General features: G+C 35.3%; 1 long non-coding RNA gene across 2 annotated transcripts in view; it reads right to left on the minus strand.

Moving 5' to 3' along the window:
- LOC120504896 overlaps positions 1–15,700 on the minus strand; it is a 60,349-nt gene that overhangs the window by 16,788 nt on the left and 27,861 nt on the right. The window contains exon 4 of one of the 2 annotated variants that reach the window (XR_005628141.1): positions 10,601–10,775. The exons of the other annotated variant lie outside the window; for it this stretch is intronic. This is a non-coding gene — a long non-coding RNA (uncharacterized LOC120504896). The remainder of the gene's footprint in view (positions 1–10,600; positions 10,776–15,700) is intronic. 2 annotated transcript variants of the gene reach the window in all.

Genomic DNA, 15,700 nt, shown 5'->3' on the forward strand with positions numbered 1-15,700 from the left:
ATCATTCTAAGGGTATTCTAAGATTACTGTTTTATTTATGTCAAAGGAAGTTTGTTTTATTACAGTAAAATTGATACATATTATTCAGGAGTAGACTTTCAAATGTTACACACAGACAGGAAAGGAATTAAACAGCATTTTTTCATATTTTCATGGTATTTTTAAATGCATTGCCATGAGAAATGTGCACAACACAGAATTGTCCAGTAAGTGCTGTTTGGAGGCTGCATGGCAGACTAATAACTTCATCTGTCATTGCCTATCCATATATCCTTAGAGATTAAGGCAAATACAATATCTGAAATATCTAAGTCAACAGCAAACCATGGTAATGAATACAATAAATAATAATAAATAATTTTTCATTTATAATGTGAGCACTACTCTTTATTATAATTCCCTGCTAATTCTAAAACAGGCCATGAGGCAATTTAATTTTTTGTACTGCAATGCAACAAAATATCTAAAATTAGAGATATTTTTTCCTTCTTCCCTTAGTGAGGAAAATCAAGCTTTTCCATCTTGAGAGACTGCACCAGATCTTCTGGCTATTTGCTGTTGCCATGTCAACTACTTTGCTCATAGTTATTGCTACATCCTTACATCCTTGTGCTGGAAATTTAGTTGGAGACATATAAAGATAATCTTTTTATGGCCTGTATTATCAGCAAAGAGAGAGAGAGTGCTTGAGTTCCTGTGCAAATGTGTGTGATAGCAATAATTAAAGGGGAAGATAGAATATAAATTCCTTGCATTTTTTTTACTCTGTTATTTCTTTCCTGTTTCTTTCTTTTCTGTCTTTTGAAAGAAAATATTTGTTTCTTTCCTATAAGGCAGGAACCTAGGAAATAAATATTTTTGTACTGGTTTAGCTGTGTTAGAGGTAGTTTTCTTCATAGTAGCTCATATGGGGAAATATTTTGGATTTGTGATGAAAACAGCATCAAAATCACAGGGATGTTTTAGTCACAGCTGAGAAGCACTTATGCAGAGAAAAGGCCTTTTCTGCTCCTCACTCCATTCACCAACGAGGGGTCTGGGGCTGCACAAGGAACTGGGAGAGGACACAGCTGGGACAGCTGCCACCAACCCACCATATTCCACACCATATCATCTCATCATATCATCATATCATATCATATCATATCATCATATCATATCATATCATATCATATCATATCATATCATATCATATCATATTATATCATGCTTGGCAATAAATATGGGAGGGGAATTTTGCGGCGGTTGCCCTTGCTTTGGAACTGGATGGATCTCGTTCTTTTTTATATCATCATTTCTCTAATGAGCAGGAACAGTGTGGAAATAAAATTCTAAAGAAGGCAGGAGAAAACCAATTTAATAAAATCCCCACTCTTTGGTGGCAAACTGTGGGTTCATTTAATCAATCAAACTTTCAAATCACCTTCTCTCCAGGATATCTAAATCCAATCCACAATAATCAATTCCAGGGTGAACACCTCATACTTCAGACCATTAAAATGCAGCACAATACCATGTTTCTTATCTTTTGAAGAAATAGAGCTGTTATATTCATCAATATGCATCTCCAAGGGCAAAAAGTTTTCATGTTGGTTTAAGCAATATGTCTTTCATTGCAGTTTTGAGATGAAGATGAAAAAGAATGCTTTATAGTCATTGTGGGATATGGCATTAAAACACAAATATCTGTATAAAATTTTCCATTAGTTCTCTATATTTATATTTTCCTTCTTAAAAAGCTCTTTAAAACATGCAATTTTTAAAGCTTGAAATTAAAAAAATTCAACATTTCGTAATACCATGACAATATCTAAAGCCTTAGATAATAACTGTGCTAGCAGTTATTCCAGCTCTCAATTGGTTAGACTGAGTCAAGGAGTCACTAACAAAGATGCATTTGAGGCATATTGCTCAATGTCCTTTTTCTTAATCTTTCTATGGATAATAAAAATAATTTGTTTTTTCTAAGAAATATTTCTAGCCATCTGAGTTGATCTATTACAAGCTCTTTTTGAAATACTAGTTAAGCATCTCTCTTTTTGCTAACTGTATACACATAAATAGATGTGGCAAACCATTTATTTTCTAGCCCTGGATTCCTCCCTCTGCTGATAAACCAGAGCAACACCTTCACAGATGCCTCAAGGCTATGCTCAAAGGTGGTGTACTGTGGAAAACAAAAATGATTCAGAAATACTTCAGAGGTACTGCCTTTGTAGACAAAGTCAGAAGTGACAGAGGTGAGTAACTGAAGGTGCCTTTCCCCCTTCCCCTACATGTGGATATCAGCTGATTCATTCTGAAGTCTGACTGTAGAAGTGCCTCAGGGGTTCAGTCCTACAATAAACTGAAGGGTCATTTTCCCCACAGTGCAAACAACAGTCTAAAGAGAAATTGTGGTGTCTACTTCATTTGGTCACAGGCATTCCTTGAAAGGGCAGCCACTGTCCTTCTTTACTCATTTATTTCTCAATTACTTGACATTCTGGTTTTCTGCATTTTACATCCTCTGTACAATTTTCTTTTCCTTTCTGAAAAGTTTAGTTTTTCTCTCACTAGGTAGAATCACAAGAAGAGTCTTTGTGTCCAAAGTACTAGCCAGTGCAAGCCAGTTTTGCAAAAAGCCACCTAACTGGTTAAATAATATATGCTTCATTCTCAGAATGTCCCAATTCCTACTCTAAAAGTATTAACAATGAGCTTGGCAGGTACAGTCCATCTTCAATATAGATTTAGAAAGGGCAAATCTCTACAGTGAGACCTTTTTCCTTCAGGGGACATCAACTGACTGAGCTGTCTTCTGCAGCTGTGGCAGGTCAAAACAATGTAGTTTCTAGAAAGTGAGAAATTAATGTAGTTTGGAAGACAGAAAAGGCATGATAGAAGCTGGAAATTTCTTTTTACTAAAGTGAATGCATGCTACAGTGCTTGGAGACGCCTGTTTTTCTGGTTTAGTACTTTATATTAAAAGGCAACTATTACTCCAGAGAATCTGAACCAGCAGGAGCAAGAGAATCCCTTTCTGTCAAGAATAGAAGAAAATATAAAAGGTCTTGAAAGTAAGGCTGCCTGAATTGAACTTTTACACTTTCAGTTGTCTTATTGCTGTGATACTGAGAAGGAAGATAGTTGGCAAGAGTGGACTGTGAGAACATTAGAAGAACATTTGGAAAAGTTTAGTAATTCTTTTGTCCACAAATGCTCACATTCTGGTCCCACTACAGTTCAAGTCCTCTCACAATCTTGTTTTTCATTTTTAGTCAGTCTCTACCTGCCATAGTTTCATTTTCTCTAGGAACTGAGCTTTTCACTACTTCCAAGTAGAATCATTAGATGTTTCAAGATTCATCACACTGCACTATACAGCACAGGAAGGAGTCACTCCATGTGAAAACTCAGCCAACAACACTTCCATAAAGATCAGTCACTCAGGGTGATGGTTGAGAACGGTTTCCAAGCACTGGATATGGGAAACAGAATGGTAACAAAAGGGCATGAGACAAGAGATATGATACAAGTAAACTATAATAGCAAAAACCTATACTTCTTCTCAGACTTATTCATTCTTGTTCCTTCTGTTCCGATTCTGTCTTTAGAGCCATCACTCACACTGTACTAAAGTTTTTCTGCTAAGCTTCAGTTTATTCTTTTCTCATATTACTCTCATAGTCACAGAACTGGCTGTTATTTCAGCAGGACAGTTTTCTATACCTGGAGATGCCCAGATAACCTGTTGACAGTTTTATCCTGCCAGCATGCTCTGCCTCTATGACCTCTTGGGACCCATCATAGCCTTGGATGAAAGTGTAACATATCTTAGTTGAGCTGTCTATGAGAGTGCCTTGACTTTTGCTATAAAATCTCAGAAGAAAGCTGGTTAAAAAAGAAGGGAAGATTAAGACATTTTGCCACAATATTCTTGGAAGCCAATGTCCAAATCTCTGTTCTAAGTACTGATGGAGCAGAAAATAGGTAACTGTTCAGATCAGGAAATTGATTCAAAGGAATTTTAGTCATTACATCTTTAAGAGAAGCCAGCTATTTATTTGCTTGTTTTTCCTTCTCTTCATTGGTGTTTCAAGAATCACCTATAACTCTTATCATGTGTTTTAATCCTTCCAATATCTTCTAAAGGGAATACATGTTGGAATGCCAACAATCAAGAATACTGAGAATGCCAGGAATAACTACATACCTTGGGGATGTGATGGTTGATGACATCCTTCGTGGTAGTGGCCAGGAAAGAGCAGAGATAAAGAAGGGAATGAAAAAAGTAAGTAGCAGAGTGCAGTCATTGCGGGAGCTTACAGCACCCAATGGTAACTTGTCTCTCTCTGGATAAGGCAGAGTAATGTGGAGTCTTCTGACAATGTCATACCAAGTATTGATCAGTACTGTTTCCACTTAGAAGACTCTGTTTCCTGTTACAAATTTTTATACTTTTCCATCCAAGGTTTGGGGTTTTTTTTCATTAAAAAGTTTCTTTGTAATTTCCAAGTTGGATGATGATTTCATTGACTTTAACATGATCTATTTGGGGTAAATACCCTCCAGGCAGTCTTGTACACTGATACATACAAACTGACCTGCAAAATTTACACTCACATTCTTTACTTCTGATCTGATATACATTTCTCATCATACAGAAACATGTCTTCCTTGTCTTTTTATTGACTTTATTTGAAGCGTTACCACAAATTTTTGTTTGAATTTCAGTGATTATTTATCAATAAGGGGAAGCATAATTTCAAGTTATTTTTTAGTAAAGCAAATTTTACTAAGCCTAATGCATCAAAATAACCAGAATATATTCAAAGGACGATTCAGGTCAGCACTGCTTCTTGAAGACATAAGGTCTTATTTTCAAAACCTATGGGCGACCTTACTGTCTCAATATGGACACCAAAATTTAAAGAATTCTAAAAGTTGAACTCTGGTTCAACTTCTAAAGTAAGAACTCCGGTTTCTTCTGAGTCACATCAGGGACCAAATCAGAAAAGAAAAAAAGTGGTTTGAACCTGTACTTTCTACTTCTTCCCTAGAGCACATAGGTTTTCCTTGTTCTTCTTCCTACTCTCATCCTTGTCACTTAAACTTTGTGTTTCAGCTTCCTCTTTTACAAGAAAGAAAATATTTCTTTTATCTGAGTATGTTTCAAATACATATCCTGATAGTGAAGAAAACATACTGTTGTGCTGACAGAAAATTGGTAAGATTTGCAATTATCAAGTTTAAGACAAACTTTACATGTATATTGCTGCAGAAAAAAGCTGTGCTTAATAAATGTAAATAAAAGTAGATTTGTGCTCCATCAAAAAAAGGTATGCATTTCTTCTCCAAATTTGGAAGTGTGTAAATAATGTTTACATGATGGGATGCATCATAACTCAGATTTCATTCAAGATAATGAAGTTGTTTTTTTATGTGACAATTCCACAGTTTTAGGGAGACTATTTCAAGTATCATTCTGTTCAAAAACAACAAAAGCGGTAGAAATATTAAAAAGCTCTCAGAATATAATTAACCTTTTGAAGAAGATGCTTATGCTTAAAAATGTCAGTAATGCTGATAAGGATATATCTGTACATATTCTCAGATAATCAAGCTAGAATCTATTTTACCAAGAGAAAAACCCATAAAGATAATTAATAACTTCAAGAAGATTTTAAAAAACAATATTTTTTTCACTCTGGTTTTGATACTCAGAATCTATATTCTGGATATAAAAATGCATTTCCAACTTTCATAGACATTATAGGGTGATATTTATCTGCCTGTAGCATACCAGCGATTAAAATGAGAGATTTTTTCATACCAAAACTTAAAAAGATACTTTTTGCAATCTCAGGCCCACTGGTACTATCACAAATAGATCACCACAGAGTCAGTTTAATGCTATGAAAATACACAAAAGTATCTTGTCAGTGGCAGTTGATTTGGTCATGATGTTTTGGGACTGAAAAAAAGTGCCAGGAAAGCAGAAACACTACCAACAGCCTGTAGAGGTGGGATACTCTCTGATGTGTGCTTAGAAGCAAATCTCTTAGTTATAAGAACTATAATAGATCTAAACTGTCTCTAAGTTGCTCCTGGGGATAAAAAATTCATGCAATAATGATTGTTAGTCTTTGAGTATAAATATGTCAAGGAAACTAAGTTACCTGCTTCAAATCCCATGCAAGTCTTCATTGCAAACCTAATGTACATGCAGGAAAATATTAATTTTAAACCTTCTATTGTTAAGAGTATTTAATCTTTTAAAGCCAAAGCTATTTTCGAAATACATTTTCTATGCTATATATCATCACAATAAAACTAATTATTTCTGACATAAACCTTTGTCATACTTCCTATGATAATACTACTTATAACTACATCTATATAAAACTATCCAAGTAGCAATTTTGCAGTACTGGGACCTTAAAAAGAATTTTTTTAATACAGAATTCTTAAGGTGTAAATCTGAATTTGCTTTAAGTGCAGTTGCACTGCCATTTTAAACAATAGTGAGAGGAAAAATTATATAATAATGTTTCCTGATGAATATGAATGAAGATTTATTTCTTCCATATCTCTCAAAAAAGGGGAAGCAAAAGTGGAGTTCCTCAAACTGAAATCAGTGCTTTTATAATGTCAGGGTTTTCTCGTAAGAATTTTCTTAGAAAAAGATTTTTAAAATGTGGGTTTTTTCTTTGGCTTTGCAATATTTAAACAGTTTCTCTTATTTTTAGAAGATAATTTTCTGTATTTTAAATATATTTTTGTGCACAGACTGGGATACTTGCTGACTTTTATTCATGATTCAAGAAATATTCCTCTTTTTCTTTAAAAACAATTGATTAGAAACAAATCAGCAAGCACAAACTCAACTTCAAAAATTATTATAATGTAAATGTAGAAGTTATTTAGTTCAGCATTTATACAATAGGCATTTTTTTACTTGTAGTTTAAATCAGCAGGAGATGTGGCTGCACAAAACCTAGCATCAGATGTCTAACTTCTTGAAAATGTTTTATCTTTATTAAATACAGACTGCAAGCACTAGTATGAAGCTAAAAGGCATTATTTATGATTCATAACAGCACAACTGAAACAGGACAAGAATCATAGGAAATGTGAAGTAAAGAATCACAGAATCACAGAATCAACTAGATTGGAAAAGGTCTTTAATGTGGTTGAGTACAACCTATGACCAAACACTGCCCGTGTCAATTAGACCATGGCACTGTGTGCCACATCTAGCTTTTTCTTAAAAACTCTCAGTGACAGTGGCTCTATCACCTCCCTGGGCAGCCCCTCCCAAAGCCCAGTCATCTTTTCTGTGAAGAAATTGGTCCTAATGTCCAATCTGAAATGGACCCAGCTGAATATACATCCCTTGCCAAGGGGTAAGTTGGTGCAGGTGCATTCCACCTGCAGAGGATTGCAGTGTACAGGGTGGGGGAAGCCCTGAGATCTGCCAGGAACTGGCAACACGAAGCTGATGATGCATGGGCTGGGTAAGGAATAATGGTGGCCAACCCCTCCACCCAATAGGAACAGCCCTGGAGCAGTGAGAATGACCAGAAGCAGCATGACCAGGGTGGGCAAAAAGGGTTTGGAGAACTTTTAATGAGCATTCAATGTATTCTGTCACATAAAGCTTTTATCTGTATGATAATATTACACTGAAATTGACTTGACACTAAGGAAAATACTTGTGAAAAATTTATATAAACTTTCAAATATTAAGAAATACTTTGATTTTTCAATTCCTTCAAGCCTTTCAAATTTTAGAAACAATGTTTGAGCTTCAGTAATCCAGAAAAAGCTTGCGTTTAAGTTAAGACCTTTTAAAACCAAAGTCCTTCCAAACTGCCAATCTTAAAATTTTCACTGTACAAGCTCATGGGGAGCCATCTTTTGTATTTGGAATAGTAGCTTAAAAAATATTAAAATCTGCTATCACAATTTTAGAAAATACTGATTTTATTTTTCTTCCTTAGTTTCTTTGATTCTTATTATTTGCTTTTTAAATGACATTTTATTTGCTATTGTATGAAATGTTGCCTGTCTGTGTAATAGGAAAAAGTTTGTATTAAATAATTTTATGTTACAATAAATCACAGAATACCATGATGCCAATTTTTAATGAGATAAAATACATTAAGTAACCAGAAGAACATTTAGTAGCCAATTAGAACAAGTGCTCAAATTTCTAGAAATCATTTGCCAGCTTGTAAACTCGTACTGTTTTCCCCTATATAGACTTTAGCAGTTATTATTTTAACATCACATCTCACAAAGAAATTAAGTTTGACTAAAAATACACATACAACAGGGTGAAAACCAACTACATATTCGACAGGTTCTTAAAAACAAATTGCCACTGTGGTTATTTATGTAAGATAATCAATAGGGAAATTTGAAAATAACATGGAAGCATATGGGAATGATTTAAAGAATCATTGGTCTTATTTTGTAGACAAATAAACTTGGGACAGTAGCTTTCTAGTGTCTTCTAAAACAAGTCAATAAAAAATAAACAGCAAAGCTATATTTATAACCCAGCAATTCTGCTGTCATTGTTCTATTTATTCCTTCCTGCTCTTCAGTAATTCATGTCTTTTTACCTTATACATTCAGGTGTGTGTTGGCAAAGGCTAAGAAACAGCAGGAATCACACAATTAGTACACTAGACATGTTGCCATTTCTCTTTCAGAACAGACACAGCTGAAGTGGACACTGTTCCCTTCAGTGTCCATCAAATCAATTGAGGCTAAGGTGTTAAAATCTATGTAAGTCCTAAATATACTAGTCTAATTTCCTGTTCCTTGTCACAATGATTGTTCATGTATAGTTTACAATATTATGTAAGTTTCCATCAATATCAACGACCAGGCTGAAATTTTTGAGGCTATCAGGACCAACAGAAATAAGTGCCTCCTACTATAAACTAGATTTTAAATTTCCTCCTAGTACTACATCAAGGCTTTTCGTCAAACAATCTTCTGCAAGAACTCCTGATTTATGTTAAAAAGAAAGCCCCAAGCTATCATGATTTTCAGATTTAAATATCATGACAGAAATCTCTGTCCATTTCACCTTTTTCTTTCCTTCACCTGTGTTACTAGAAGCACTTAATTTGCATTGTAGCTAAAAAAAAGAGGTAGAATATCTATCAGAGATGTCTCAAATTATTTGACTAAAATTGAAAATTCCACTGAAGGAAAGATAAATTTACTGAGATGGTTAGGTCTGATATATAAATTTTAGAGGCAAATCGTTATATCCTCTCTTTTCTGAAAGGAAAATGCTTCCATCTGGGTTTCTTTGTGATTAGTTATTGATGTATGTGGATCTAAAGACAGAGGAGGTCAATGTACAGCCTACTTAACACTAGTAAGTTGTTTTTTAGGGAGCTTTTATTTGCAAATGTGATTACTGCCAATGGCAAAAGCAATCAAAAGCCCTTGCAAGTTCAATATTCACAAACAAAGAAGGTGCAGGGAACAGCATTAATTTCTTGTTTTCCCCCATTTCCACAAACAGAAGTAAAGAAACACCATTTATTGGCCAAGAAAATAGAGTACATTGAATGGGTATAAAATAATTATCTAGGGGAACATTTATTAAAAATTAGAAGGGAAGGAATGAATGAGGGCAGGCAAAGAGGGAGAGAGAGTGGAGAAAAGTGATGAACTGAAGAAGAAAAGAGAGGAGAAAGAAGAGACAGAGAGAGAGAGGAAGGGAAGTGAAATAGATAAAGTTATAAAAAGTAATGATATAAGGTAGAATAGGATATAGGTAGTAGTAGTTAAAATATATCCCATGTATCTGAGAGCTGCAGTCAGATACTTTAAAGTCAATGCAGAAACAAGAAAACATTGTTGACTTATATCTTGATCTTCCTAATTAGCTGTCCAGAACACAAATAAGGTTGTCTGTAATTATTTTATTTTCAGTAATTAATTTTAGTTCTATAGTGGTTGCCTTCTGAGAAAAAGCTATTGATCTTTCTTCCTATTAGACACATAAATATTAATGGAAATTTAAGAACTCGACATTTTCAGACATTGCAACAGCTCCATCTAACTTAAACAATGTCTATCACCTCAGGAGAAATTCTCTGTCAGCCAGCATGACTACCCTTATGTTATGAAAGTTCAATCAAGTATTTATCCTATCCAGATCTAGCTAACAGCACATTTTAATTATCTAACCTGTTTTTGTTTAGCATACATGCCCATGCAATATTTCTGAAATTAGTTTCAAGATCTTCCTAATAACAAGTAAATGTAACAAGAAAAAAGTCACAGAATCACCTCCCTCCACCACCAGCGCCATCTGCATGCCTTATTCCAGTTAAATTTGAGACATAGTTTTCATATACTCTTTTCTTTTTTTTTTTTTTAATGGGAAGTGAGGCTGAGGACAATGGAGATGATAAAGTTGAAGGTGATGGAAGGTGAAGGACTTGGCTATGAATAACTCCAGAAGGAGTTCCAGCAACAGAAGAGAACATCCCCAGCTGCCAGAGGCATGAGGACAGTGCACCTAAAAGTGATTATTGCTGGTGTTTCCACTGGGTCAAATATGCTTCAGATGTATAGCTCATACCTTTACTTTTTCCACTCCATCAAATTCTCAGCATGGTTCTCAGGTTGGGTGATATAGTTCATATACAGCAAAGGCTGAGATCCTGGCTGATGTCACAAGGAAACAGAAAAGCTTAGCAACGGGGTCAAATGCAGCAGAGTATTTCACAGTATTTAATAGAACAGAGACATAGGACCTGTGGAAAAGTAAAAAATCAGAAAATGGATGGATATAAAATCCATTTGAAATATTGTTCAGTGTAGATCATAAATGATCTGTATACCTTGGTACAAAGTAAATTTATGTAGCAAAAAGTTCTACCAAGCTGTGCATAAATTTCGAATGGAAAAAGGTGTTAACAAGAAGAAAATTTTGGTGACATGAATTGAAAATGAGAGAAATGGTGTGGTATATATAGAAAGAAGAGATCAACTATGCACATTTCTCTCTTACCCATGAAAACCAAATGTAGAAATACAAAGAATAATGACTCCTTGGAAAATGTCACATATTCACAGCTACAAGAAGTAGCAAATTTTAAGAGAAGGTATCCTAGATTTTGCTTGTTTCAACACACATATTCATTCGGGTTTTTTTATGCTTTCAGAGTCTGGTACTTCAAACTATGTTTATAAGGCACTAGAGCCTCAGTATGTATTCTCTTTTCAAAGTCCGCACTTCCAGCACCTCTTTTGTCTTTAAAGATCTAAAAAATCACCTATTTTACAACTGAAACCTCAAATCTATTTTCTGTATAGCCTAATATTAAAATATTCAAAGTGGGCTAGCTTGAAGAAAAGTTACAATTTGAATTTTGGAATTTATTTGTAGTACTGTAGTGCCTTGAGTTAGAAATGTTGTGGGTTCACTGTGCTTTGGACACCGAAGGCATACATGAACAGGCATATTTAGCTGATCATCTGTTGGCTAAATAAGAGGTGACACCTCTCAAGATCTTCTCTTGACAGATAAGACACCAGTTTCAAAAGAGTGGGAGATTCCATACCTTGGAACCCTGGAGGTGGAATACTTAGGTCCCGATGGAGGGTAAAATTGAGACATCTCTATTTTAGAGAAGTGAATGGCAGCTTTATAGTACAAACACATGTAATGGAAACCTGTGGGTGGTGGGATGGCAGAAATCAGCATTACTGTGATTAATTCCTTTTTTGATGTAATATGTTATGAAAGCAATTCATGATATAGTTGCTTGGGTTTGGGGTTTTTTTTATTATTTTCTAAAAGAAAGAGATGAAAGCCTTAATTAATTGTAGCAGGATTTTCTGTACAACACCTGATATAGTGCAGACTGCAGTAAAAAAAAGCTTCCTTTTAGCATTTTACATATGATTAATATTCAATGGCAAGACTAGCAGAAATGGTTTCAGGAACTGCAAGCACCAACTTTTCTTTTGGCTGCTGTCATAGCAATTGCAATTTCCCACAGCCAACAGACAGGAACTCATGTGCTGGCCCCAGGGAGTCCCATGCCATCAGTGCCGCTGGTTCTGCTACATCAAGAGAGGCTGGGAGTTGCAGAGGCCATGGCTCAAGTCTCAGTTATGTCTTGGCAACTCTGACAGAGAGTCAAGTCAACCAGCTAACAGCAGTAGTATCTTAACCCACTACATGCAGACTTCCCATGTCATACCAGTAAATTATTTGCTAGGGTGACAAAATTCATTACTTTATAAGAGTAGCTGGTAATTATGGGACTGCTATATCAGTTTATTAAATTCTACCAGACTAATACTAGTAATTCAGATTAATAAAAAGAAAGACACCCAAAGAAATATGTTTCCCTGGTTTGCTATTAAATCAAAAGGGAAATCTAGGGGGTCCATTGGTTGAGAATGGTCTTAGGACCAAGCTTTTAATTTTCAGACTATAACATTACTATAACATTATAAGGAGTATGACTAGGCAAGGCAGCAATATAGATGCTTAGAAACAAAAAGTTTCAGCAGAATTAGAGACAGGATTATTAATTTATCTTGAGTGCAGCTATATTGCTAAAAAGCACCTTACTCAAACACAGTTTAATGAGTAATGTCAAATAGAGTATTTTAATAGTGATGTCTATGAAATCCTTTAAGCTATACATCTGTCTTGTTGATTGCACCCCAGTGCTGGACTGTTGTGTTAATGTTTAAATATAATGGTATAATACATGTTTTCATTATATTTTGTAGCTCCTGTGGAGCACTAGCACAGATTCAAGTCAAAAAGAATTTAGTTTCTTTATCACGCTCCTTAGCAGAGCATGTACATATACAAGCTCAGGAGAAGCAGACCCCTGGGAGTGTATCCAAACCATGCATAGCAAGCAAGCCCGAGCCTTTGAGAAATCCAAGATTAATAGCAGAGTATAATTTCCAAGATGCAATAAATCTAGAATGAAAATTACTTACAAATAGGTAGTGTTAGATTCTACAGACAGATTACACATTTCTACAGTAGTTCTAGCTGTGATTTGATGATTGAGAGAAGGAAAATTTTGCTGTAGATAAAAGAGCAAAGTGTACTGTGTTCTACTGCTTGGTGTGTGCGTACATGGCTTACACAGACTGTCCTTTCTGTCTTCTAAAACAAAAATCAAGTGTGTAAAGAACCACAGAAGATAAGAAAGACTGGGCTGGAAGACTAATTTGGGGTGGATTCACTATCTCTGAGAAAGCATTTATTTATTCTCTGAATTCCTGTATTTGCAGTTACATTACCAGAAAAGGTCTATCTGAGGATCTTGAATTCTTGTTTTCATGGACCATGATTATAGCCATATAGTTTTTAAGTGGAATTGAGCCTACTGAAATGCTGGTGGGAAAACAGGTAAACAGTCCACAAGCATTTTCAGGGCCCAGATGCTGGGCATGGTAAAAAAAAAAAAAGCTCCAGCAGGATGCTCCTTGACTTTCCATTGGAATTCTGTGGGGCTTTTACAATTTCACAGATAATGTGGATACAGCTGAGTATTGTCTTGGAGATCACCAAAGGCAGAGAACTGAGCTTCCACTCTTCCTTAAGCGGGAAACACTTGGCCAAAGAGCTATCTTAAAATGTCTACACCTGTAGAAATAAACCAGAATTATCTTTTTGACTTTGAGTGAAAAGTGCTGCATCACACCTAAAAGAATGAGACCTAGAGAAATAAACAGAAAGCTTAATTAATCTCTTAATCTAGCAACAGGCCAGGATGAAAGTCTGATACTGCTTTAGGAATAAATGGGAAGTGACTGTTGAAGCAGTGTGTTGAGTGAAAAACCTAAGGACCTAACTGTCCCCTAATTGTCCAAGTGAGGGTACTGACTAGAAGAAATTCCCCCTTCAAAAACCAGAAAGAAACAAGGACACAAGGTATCCAGGGAAAGTTTGTTGAATGCCAAAAACTGCTCTCACAGGATAGTTGCCCAAGGAAAAGAATACATATCTGTTCCATTGTATCTATTCCTGTAGCTGTCATCATCATCCGAAGCAGCAACAGAGGGAAAGGCCAGGCATAAAGTAATCAGTATAACCGGTGGATGCTGATCTGCACCCACACATCTATGCCAGGCATTATCAAATTTCTTGGCTCCACATAGGTTCCACTGGTAGACAAGAGAGTGCTGGATGGGACCAGCTAATCTGTATCTATTAAGCTATGACAGCATTCAGCTTTTTCATACAGGAGGCAGATTAGAGATCCTGGCAGGGTTTTGAAATATCCTATTAATATAGGATATTAATATCCTATTAATAAGCAATTGCATTCAGCTTCTTTTTGAGTCCAGAAAGAAGATACATCATCCACGGAAAACCTGTCCTTAAAGTCCTTTAGGATGACCCAAAAAACTCAAGCTAAAAGAACTGGGCTGATTGCTGATCACATGGCCAAAAGCCCTTTAACTTGGCTGCAGGATCCTGATACCTGTACCTAAGAGAACCAAAGAGAGAAAGAGGGTGACCAGATTAATTCACCACAGGACCTTTAAGAAAAAGCAGATGGTCTCTTGGCCTCGGAATGGTGATGCTGATGTGTGACTACACATCATTATAAGAAGCTAGAAAACAAGATGACCTCTAGGGTTGTCACAGATTTAGCTACACGATCCAGCAAAAAGACAAAATCAGATATTCTTGCATAATGTCATAACCCATCCTTAGCTAGTAGATTTATTTACTCCAGCTTCTGTGAGCCCTGCTGATGTTGCCCAATAATGATAGTGGCATATATTTTGCTGGTTAAAGCAACTCAGGCAGGAGGAAAAGAAATCTTTAAAACCTGACAACATGCTGACCCTTTTCTTTAATTCTCAGTGCTTTCCCTTTCCCCTGTCTTCCTCGTAAGAGCTCTTCTAGGACATCACATGAATGGAACTGAACTTTGTAATGACATATTTCATTTTATTAACTTTTTTGTAAACTTTTAAAAATTTGTGGATATGCATATCCCCTATTACACAGAGGAATCAGAAAAATACACAGATTTCTAACAAAGCATCTGTTAAATGTGCTGTCTTAACAATTTTTTTCTGGATATAGCAAGCATATAGATTAATAGTTTTAGATTCTAATATCCAATTATTGCAATAATTGTGGATACAAAGTAAAACACTTGGCTTTACTAGTAACTTACATTATATTTAATAATTACAAACCCACTACTACGTATCATAATTGTAGACTATGAATTAGTGTGGGTTAATCTGGAATTTATGCTTATATATATGTTTTATATAAAGCCACAAGATGTTTCCCTTAAAACAGACTTTTGCAATGAACAGAATTTCCCATATAATCAGTTGCTGAAACAATCCTTAAGTTTCTGATGTAAGAAAAATTCAAAAGGTTACCTTGCTCTCAATGCCTTTGGGCTGGATGCAAGAAGAAACCACATCAACATACTGTATGAATGTTGATTTTTTAAAGTAAAATAAATGAAGATGGAAATCAATTGAACAGTGGCTACAAATGAAAAATACAATAAGGTAAATTGACAAACCAGTTAAAATATAAAGTGCTAATTGAAACATTGGCTGCTATAGAACTTGCACTTTAATTCACTTTGAATATGCACCAGTGAGGAAATCCATTGCTTTTCTCAGAAATCCATACATTTCACAAACGTTTTGTAGCTAAATA

The sequence above is a fragment of the Passer montanus genome, unplaced genomic scaffold (genome assembly GCF_014805655.1).
Source record: "Passer montanus isolate IOZ18808 unplaced genomic scaffold, ASM1480565v1 scaffold31, whole genome shotgun sequence".
Lineage (NCBI taxonomy): Eukaryota > Metazoa > Chordata > Aves > Passeriformes > Passeridae > Passer > Passer montanus.